This window comes from Trichosurus vulpecula, chromosome 5 (assembly GCF_011100635.1).
Source record: "Trichosurus vulpecula isolate mTriVul1 chromosome 5, mTriVul1.pri, whole genome shotgun sequence".
NCBI lineage: Eukaryota > Metazoa > Chordata > Mammalia > Diprotodontia > Phalangeridae > Trichosurus > Trichosurus vulpecula.
The window spans coordinates 234,628,422-234,636,944 of record NC_050577.1 but is presented as its reverse complement, the minus strand read 5'-3'; the positions used below and the strand labels follow the sequence as shown (position 1 = coordinate 234,636,944).

At 41.0% G+C, this 8,523-nt stretch overlaps 1 pseudogene; it reads left to right on the top strand.

The window, feature by feature from the left end:
• Positions 1-1,425: 1,425 nt before the first annotated feature.
• On the top strand, positions 1,426-3,438 carry LOC118852340 (annotated as a pseudogene).
• Positions 3,439-8,523: the final 5,085 nt, after the last annotated feature.

The window sequence follows — 8,523 nt, the reverse complement described above, 5'->3', positions numbered from 1 at the left end:
CAACAAGAGATAGAGAGCATTACAAAATGCAAAATAGATAATTTTGATTATGTTACATTGAAATGTTTTTGTATAAAAAAAAACACTGCAAAAAAGATTAGGAGGGAAGCAGAAAATTGGGAGAAAATCTTTACAACTAGTATCTCTGATAAAGGCCTCATCTCTAAAATATACAGGAAACTGAGCCAAATTTATAGGAATACAAATCATGCCCCAATTGAGAAATGGTCAAAGGATATGAACAAGCAGTTTTCAGAGGAAGAAATTAAAGATATCTATAGGCATATGAAAAAATGATCGAAATCACTACTGATTAGAGAAATGCAAATCAAAACAACTCTTAGGTACCGCATCTCTCCCATCAGATTGTCTAAAACAACAAAACAGGAAAATGATAAATGCTGGAGAGGATGTGGGAAAATTGGAACATTGTTACATTGCTGGTGGAGTTGTGAACTGATCCAGCCATTCTGGAGACCAATTTGGAACTATTCCCAAAGGGCTATAAAAATGTTCATACCCTTTGACCCAGCAATACCACTTCTAGGGTTGTATCCCAAAGAGATCACACAAGTGGAAAAGGACCCACCTGTACAAAAATATTTATAGCCGCTCTTTCTGTAGTTGCAAAGAATTGGAGATCAAAGAGATGCCCATCAATTGGGGAATGGCTGAACAAGCTGTGGTATATGAAGGTAATGGAATACTATTGTGCTATAAGAAATGGGGATGATAGGACTTCATAATAACCTGGAAAAACCTATATGATATAATGCTGAGCGAGAGGAGCAGAACCAGCAAAATATTATACCCAACCACAGATATATGGATTCTGTGATGACTAACCCTGATAGACTTTGCTTTTCTCAGCAATACAAGGTGGAAAGACAACTCCAAAGGACTCATGATGGAGAGAGCTATCTACATCCAGAGAAAGAACTATGGATTCTGAATGCAGATTGAGGCACACTTTATGCTCACCTTTTTTTTCCGTTTTTTTTTCTCTTTCTTTTTTTTTTTTGGTTTTGTTTCTTTTTTCTCATAATTCATTCCATTGGTAGTAATTCTTCTTTACAACTTGACTATTGTGTAAATAAGTTCAATGCAAAGTTATATGTAGAAGATATGTCAGATTCTATGCCTTCTTGGGGAAGGAGGGGGGGAAGGAGGGAAGAAATTCTGGAACTCAAAATTATGTGGAACTGAGTATTGTCAACCAAAAATAAAAAAATCTCAAAAAAAATTGCTGGTACTGGGCTCTCGTTTGGTCTGTGGTGGTGGCATCAGAGGCGGCTGCCCTGCTGTTTCTCCCTTGTTCCTGTCTGGGCCTGTGGACGTCGAGGTCCTGCTTCCCTCTGCCCCACGGATGACCACAGGAGCCCCAGCAGCCGCTCCGAGCCCCGGGCAGGTCCTCAGAAGTCAGCCATGTCCACAGAGTCAAACAAAAAGGGAAACCCAAAGTGATCCGAAGCGACGGAGAAACCTGAGGGAAAGCAGAATCGGAGCGAGTTAGACCTGGACATGAAGTACTACGGCGAGGAGGCCGAGATGGACATTCGAGACTCCAACAAGGACTGTGACCTCTACAGGTACACCTGCCACGAATTTCAGCTACTCATGGCTGAAGTCCAGGAGCTCAAGAGCAGAGGCAGCAGGGACAGTGCTGCTGAAATAGAAGAGAGGAGGTTCCAGAGTTGTGTTCACTTCACCACCGTAAAGAAACTCAACCGCATGGCTGATATCAGACTGAAGAAGGGCCCACCCAGATCAGACTCATGAGGCTAAGCAGAAGGTGGACGCCTATCACCTCCAGCTCCAGAACCTGTTGTACGAGGTGATGCATCTGCAGAAAGAGATCACCTAGTGCCTCAAGTTTAAGACAAAGCATAAAGAAATTGAGCTGGTAAGTATGGAACAGTTTTACCCGGAGGCCCCTCCCGAGATCAGCAAGAGTGAGATTACCATGGAGGACCCTCACCAGCAGACTCTTCCTCGTCTTGACTGGGAGCTTGAGCAGAGGAAACAGTTGGCAGACAAGTACAAAGAATGTCTAGCCAACAAAGAAAATCTTGAAGGAGGTCGAAGTCAAAAAGCAATACCTGAGCAGCCTTCAGCCTCAGCTTAACGGCATCATGAAAGCCTCGGTACTCGTGCAGGAGTACCTCTTTATGCCGTTTGACCAAGCCCAAGAGCAATACGAGACAGCCCGACACCTTCCCCCGCCCCTCTATGTGCTCTTCGTGCAGGCCAATGCTTATGAGTGGGCCTGTAATAAAAAAAATTGTCTGTGGCCATAGAGGGCAGTGTGGAAGAAGCCAAGGCTCTGTACAAACCGCCCGAGAATTTTCAAGATGACGAGAGTGACTCAGATGTTGAGGAGGAGCAGACCACAAAACGGCGACGCCCCACCCTGGGGGTTCAGCTGGATGACGAGCGGAAGGAAATGCTTAAGAGACACCCACTGTCACGCTCGACCTCAAGTGCCAAGATGACAGCGTACACTATCTGAAGTTTTACTATCTCATGAACATCATGACTGTGATGGCCAGAGTAAGCACCGCAACTGAGATCATCACTCCAGTAAGTGCGGGTGACCTGCTATCTCCTGACATGATCTTAAGCTGCCTGTATCCTGGGGATCACAGCAAGAAGACACCCAACCCAGCCAACCAGTACCAGTTTGATAAAGTCGGCATCTTGACCCTGAGCGACTATGTGCTTGAACTGGGTGCAGAAGTTGGGGGGCCTGCACTTCCCCAAAGAGCAGCGACAGCACACAGTGACTGCGGACAACTCACTGAACGCCAGTCACATGGAAACCACCATGAAACTGCTGAGGACACAGCTGCAGGCCCACTTGGCTCTCACCAAACAGTTTGCTTCATTAGAACATGGCGTTGTGCCAGTCACCAGTGAGTGCCAGCACCTTTTCCCTACAAAAATCGTGTCCCGCCTTGTGAAGTGGGTGGCAGTCGCCTATGAGGACTACCTGGATTTGCCTTACACCCGGGACATTGTGGAGGCTGGGCTGACAGAGGACACCTGGCGCTCATGGAGAGAGGGACAGTCAAGCTTCAGGCAGCTGTGGTGCTGAACCCAGGCTATTCCTCCATCCCACCCATTTTCCAACTTTTTCTGAACTGGAAAGGAGAGAAGACCAGCAGCGATGATGATAACATCCGGGCCATGGAGAGAGAGGTCAGCGTGTGCTACCGGGAGCTTTATGGCCCCAAGCCTGGCCACCAGCTCCTGACCAATCAGCTGCAGCGCTTGTGCGTCATGCTCGATGGCTACCTGGAGACGGAGAGCCACGACACCAGGGTGGAAGGGCCCAAGGAATTTCCCCAGGAGAAAATGTGTCTCTGATTGCTCAGGGGTCCCAGTCGGATGAAGACGTTCAAGTACAACCTTCCACAGAGATTCTTCAGCCATCGTTGACCGCCAGACTACCTTTTGTCCGTCCATCTGTCCGTTCCTCACCTGGCAAGCTTCCAGCAGTGGGTGGGCACAAGGTTTCTACACCATGAGTGTGACTTGTGTGCTTCTCCAGGTCATCTGAAGTCAATTTTGTATTTTTAATGTATGAAATATATCCCTGGGTGAAGTGAGCTCAGTCCTCAAAAAAAAAATCTTATGAAAGTGAATATTGAAAACCAAAAATTAATTAATTTTAAAAAGTGCTGGGAATATCGAGAAAGCAAAAACAATCTCTGCTCTCAACAAATATGTATAAAATATACACAGGAAATATTGTACAAAATCTTTGGGGAAAGGTAAAATAGAATAGAACTAAATGAACTCTCATTCTATATATAAGCAATCCTCTCCTTGTGGCCCTCATATGTCTTTTCTTTGTTCCTTGCCTGCTGTTTGAAGTAGAATGGGGTTGGAGACAGGCATCTCTCTCTACTGCCTCCTACTATTTCTCTGACATCGCTTGGAATCAAATCTTGGCTTTTTCTCTTGAAGAGTCTCAGGAAAGGTGAAGAAAAGGTACTGACTCTTCACCTTTCAGGGATAGCTTCCTTTTGCAAGTTGCAGGGCAAACTTTGGAGAGTTCTCCCTAAGAGCATCACTGCTCAGACTTTTGGGATCTTCATTCCATCCCTTCAGTCTCCATCAGTTACCTACCCTCATCCATATCAGGCCATTGTCCTTATGCTGTATAATGGCAGGCAGAGAGGAAGTATGATATCAATACAATGTTAAATAAAGCTGAAAACAGATTGATTTCCCTAATTATAAGTGACATTGACTATATAGACAGATATGCAAAGGTCTCTCACTAAAAACAGAATTCCTTCCCTATACCTAGTTAGTGAAATATAATTTAGCATCATTTATTAACAAATGAATAGCCTTATTAAACCAATGGTTCTTTATGTCATGGACCCCTTTGGAAGCCTGGTAAGACCTATGGACCCCTTCTCAGAATAACAGTTTTAAATGCATCAAATAAAATACATTGGGTTGTAAAAAAAATCATTTATCTTGAAATAATCATCAAAATTTATATATGTATTCTATGTAGTTATTTATGGAAAAAATAGTTTACAGATGCCCAGATTAAGAGCAAGTATCTTAGATTTCACATAGTTGTGATATCTAATCTTTTCATCAGAGAGCACCTGATATCATCTAGTCAATTTAAATGAGGTTCTTTTTATACTGTTGAAGAAAAAGAAAAACATAAGAAGTTGAATAGCCAGTGGGAGACCAGTGGGATCAGTTATACTGGCCTTCTCTTTGTGACAATGGAACCAGATATATATTGAATGAGAAGACACAAAGAGGAAGAAACAAGGTCTTTGCCTTCAAGGAGACTACAGTCTAATAGAGAAGGTATTATGTGCATTAGATGACTTTAATACAAGGTATTATATGACATGTGCCACAAGAGAAGAACAAAATGCTACTCAAATGAATGAGAGATCACTTCCTCTGGGGACGATAAAAGAAGGTCTCATGGAGAAGGTGGACTTTGAATTAAAACTTGAAAGATTGGGGGAATGTTTACAGGTGTATTTAGAGTAAGATTTAAATCTGGCCTCAGACTCTTATTACCTATGTGACCCTGGGAAAACCATATAACCACTGTTTGCTTTGATTTCCTTATCCACAAAATGGAAATAATGACACCTATGTTACAGGGTTCTTGTGAAGATCAAATAAGATAATAACTGTAAAGCCCTTAGCAGAACACCTAGCACATAGTAAGTGCTATATGAATGTTAGCTATAATAATTATAATGATGATGATAATTAAAAGTGTTGAGGTTTTAATCAATGATGCTACCAAAAGTTTGGGTAAAAGAGTGGTCATCAATTGGTGAATGACAATAAATTGTGATGTGAATGTAATGGGATAAATTTGTGACATAAGAAACTAGAAAGGAGATAGTAGTAGAGAAAACTGAAGAAAATTATACAAACTAACACAGAATGAAAGGACCAGAATCAGAACAGTTTATACTATAACAATATTGTTAAAACAAACTATATGATCTCCCAAAGATGGCATTCGAGAGACCGTAAAAGGTTGCATTTTAAAGATTTAAAAATTCTGGTCAATGCATTGACCAAGCATGATTCTAGAATCCCAGTGATGAAAAATTCTCCTCACCCCCTGAAGGGATGTAAAAGATTAAATACAGATAATAAAACTCACAGTTTTGGACATGGCCAACATGGGAATTTTGTTTTGCTTGAGTATGCATATTTGTTACAAGCATTTTCTGTTTTTTTTTTCTAGTGGAGAGGCACTGGAAGAAGAAAAAATGTTTGTTAAAAAAAATAAACCATTATTACTAACAAATATAGCATATATCCCTTTTATTAAATCTTTAATAGAATAGCAAAAATAATCAGAGTGTCCTTAATATGAGAACAGAAGATCAATCTTTCACAAAAGAAATTTTATACAATACCTCTTCACTGACACACAGTTTGATGAAATGTGAAGAAACTTCTCCTTATTGTTTGTTCCCTATAAATAATCGCTGTAAATAACATTTGATTTGGTAGAGTGAAATGCAACCTTAAGTACATTGCACCAACATGGTATCTCCTGTGCATGTGGAAACTCATAAAAGATTCCAGGAAAGATTTAACAGCAGACATTTTTCTTCAGTGTTAATTAATACCATTGATATTTATTGGATGATTTATATCAAACAAATCTTAAATGAGAGAGATATAAAAAAGTTTTCGTTAATCTCATAGAAGATGTTCAGCACAAAATTCAAGTGGAAGAGAGGCTCCCTAAATATGATAAAGTCCCTTAAAGTCTCCTGTTTGAACACAACATTGTGTAGATTGCATGATGTCCCAGAATACTACAAAGTTTCTTTAAAAAATAAGATTCACCATCACTCAAAAGGATTCTGCCTAACTTCACACAGAGGCAAAAAGTGAGCGGATGAAGAATCCTTGTTATCCCCCTCTGATATGTAGACTGGTTGGATAACCCATAGATCTGGTCCACCAGTACATTTGTTTTAGATGGATATGCAAATATCCGATGAGCTAAGCCAAGATTTGCATAGAAAGATGGTAGGATAGACTACATTTCCAGACTTACATTGAAATCTGAAAGAAAAGCTTGATTCTTTCTCCATCTTTGTGTCATGCTACTCTGGTGCCATGAATGCTGTTATTTCTGTTATATCATCCAAAGCAGACTTTATCAGTAAGGCAAGATTCAGCACCTTGAAAATGACCATGAACATGCCTGTATGGTTCAGAATCACAAAGTATGAAAAACTCTCTAGGTAGAAAGCAAGGGAAGTATAACACTTATTTAGACACCAGAGGATCAAATCCCAAGACCAATAACTCCAATTTGATATAGTGGTAATAATATTCCCAAACCAGTAAGCCTACCTCAATGTAGCAACAAGGAAATTATAACATAGTATTATAGCAAGGAACCAAGTCATCCTGTAACTTCCCCTTCTGCTAGGGCCTTCCTGTAAACATTCATTGATGAATCCCAACTGTCTGCTTGCCTGTGTTCTCTCCGGCCTCAGTTCTCTGATCTGAAGCAACCTGGTTTCCACTCTCTGCTCTGTACTGTCTCTCAGTTCTCTGTTGACTCAGAGTTCCTGCTCCTTCCCCTTGGACTGAATTCTGACTTCTGCAGCTCTCTGCAGATTCTGAGTTCTATGGCTACCTACTGGGCATATATACTCTTTTTAGGGCCCCAAGGGCTTCACACCTCTAGTGACCTAATTAGCAACAAGGTGTGGGCCTGGGGCCCCACCCCTAGTTAGTGAAAGGGTGTAGGCCTGCCTACAATCAAGTCTCTCCTAATCAAGTTTCCTTTAACTTGCTCCACCTGAGGCCTATTGAATGGGTGAGAGAGATTTTTAATTCCATTATCACCACACAGATCTCCAGAGATGTGCTGGAGGAGCTAAGCCATTTCCATGCTAGGTTCCAGCTGTCCTATTAGGTGAGTGTTCACATATCCAGCTCTAAACACCTGGTGATCTTCCTACCATATGATTCTGCTACAGCTGCACCCTTCAAACAGGATCTACAGAGTCCTTGCCCTTAAGGTGTCCAGCTACAACCCTTCTTGGAGTTGTACTATTCTCATTGGTGAGTCTCCACAAAGCCTATTATATATAGCTGACTCCAGACTTGCCCATATGCTTCTCCTGGACCATTTTCCTGATATGACAGCATGTTCATTCTCTCCTTTTCTCCCCTTCCCACCCCCATCACCCCTTTTCATCTTTGGCTCTAAGGACAGTAATTAAATCAAAATTTTTGAATAGAGCATGCTACCTGACTGTCCTATGGCTCTCCTCACTATCCCTATTACTCAGCAGATGAAAACACTCTTCTTTAATCACTATTTAACTCAATGTATTATCTAGTCGTGGGGAGGGGAACCTGCAGCTTCAAGGACACATATGGCCTTCTAGGTCCTCAAGTATGTCTTTTTTCTTTACTGAATTCAAACTTCCTTAAAGGGTATCCTTAAGGGGATTTGTTCTGTGAAGTTTGGATTCAGTCAAAGAGCCACATTTGAGGACCTAGAGGGACACATGGCCTCGATGATGCAGATTCCCCACCCCTGTCCTATTAAATGTAGGTTCCTTGAGTTCAGTGACTGTCTTTCTTTTGAATATGTAACCCTTGTACTTAGAATGGTGCCTCGAACATAATAAGAGCTTAATAAATGATTTTTATTCATTCATTAATCCACTCAATTAAATCAAGCTTTACGCTCAAATAGTCTGTCTATGGTGTCTATGTTTAATGTCTATGGTGATGTTATTTCACTCTGTCATAGAATATAAAATTTGTAGATCATCTGAAAGGCAAGGGAAAAATACATAGGAAGTTTAAATACTCTGCAATGTATTTCCAATAAATAATGGCAAAAGAAAAGCAATGTGAAAAATAAAATCAGTGAGATGTATGACTGGAAAAGGAGGGGAGCCAGTCACAAAGTAAAAAAATATGTGATTAGACTGAATCTACGATACAAGGTCAAGAGATCTATAAAACAAT